Source organism: Tenrec ecaudatus, chromosome 2 (genome assembly GCF_050624435.1).
Source record: "Tenrec ecaudatus isolate mTenEca1 chromosome 2, mTenEca1.hap1, whole genome shotgun sequence".
NCBI classification, from domain to species: domain Eukaryota; kingdom Metazoa; phylum Chordata; class Mammalia; order Afrosoricida; family Tenrecidae; genus Tenrec; species Tenrec ecaudatus.
Window position 1 is genome coordinate 278,382,168 of NC_134531.1, and position 1,587 is coordinate 278,383,754.

Below are 1,587 nucleotides of genomic sequence, written 5' to 3' on the forward strand. Positions count from 1 at the left end.
GGCTTCTCCAGTTCCAGAGATCTGACTCCATCAGCCTCTCTCCATGTGCCTTCTCCACAGGGATGTCTCACAGGGAGTGAGTCTAGAGCGAGAGTGTGTCTTCAGCTTCCATGCAGGAAATCCAGGAGTTCCTAGAATCCTCAGGAGAAGGCCATGCCCACACAGAGGCCTCATTGGCTATATCCTGATTGACAGGCTAGACTCCACCCCTACACTCTCAATCTTCAAAGTGACACCAGATTATGTAACTACCACAGGAAGACTGAAGAAGAATCCATGCATTTTAAGTATGGTGTTGGTGAAGAATATTTAAAATACCATGGAATGCCAAAAAACCAAATCTCTTTTGGAAGAAGGACAGCCAGAAAGCATCTTAGAGGCAAGGATAGGATAGTAAAACTTCATCTCGTGTACTTTCTATATGTTATCGGGAGAGACCAGGCCCTGGAGAAGGACATCATGCTATAGGAAGTCAAGGGACAGCAAAAAAAAAGAGGAAGGCTTTTGATGTAATGGATTGACACAGTGACAGCAGCAACCTAGTTTACATATAGACAACAGTTTAAGGAAGAATAAATAAAGAATTGTGGGAAGGGAACATTCAACAGAGACATGTCAAATCTAATAAAGAATCAAATGGAATATCTAACACAAAAATATCTTTTAAATGGGTTCCTATATGAGATTGGCAGTAGAGTGAGGATAATAAAAATATGAGATTATATGAAAAGTTATCCAGAGAAGAATCAGCAAATTGGAATTGTTCAGAGAAGAAAACCTTTTGTTTAAAGTAATTGTCTATAGAAGATAACATTTTTATATTTTCTTTTAAAAAAATTTCTATTAAAATTTTTTTACAATTTATTAGGGGCTCATATAACTCTTATCACAATCCATACATATACACACATCAATTGTATAAAGCACATCCGTACATTCTTTGCCCTAATCATTTTCAAAGCATTTGCTCTCCACTTAAGCCCTTTGCATCAGGTCCTCCTTTTTTCCCCTCCCTCTCGCTCCCCCCTCCCTCATGAGCCCTTGATAATTTATAGATTGTTATTTTGTCATATCTTGCCCTATCCAGAGTCTCCCTTCTCTGCTGTCCGTCTCCCAGGGAGAAGGTCACATGTGGATCCTTGTAATCAGTTCCCCCTTTCCAACCCACTCACCCTCCACTCTCCCAGCATCGCCCCTCACACCCCTGGTCCTGAAGGGATCATCCATGCTGGCTTCCCTGAAGATAACATTTTAAGCAGCTCTTGAGCTACAGAAAGCATAATGCTGAATGCTGACCATTGGCCGTTGTGAGACTAGAGCAGGATGGCGCTTTGTCTTGTTGGGCGCAGGGTCACTGTGGGTGGGAACCCCTTGACGGCAGACACCAGAACACAACAACAACAACCAGTGTCTATAGCTGTGATGACATCCTTCTAAAAAATGGCTAATAATGAAAAGTATTTACCTTAAAATTGCTGTTCACTTATTAATCCCTTTACTGATAAGCTATTTATTGAATAACACAAGGTTTGTGTATTTTCCAGATTTTAAGACAAGAAACACTGAAGTTTCATACTTTTGCCCTAA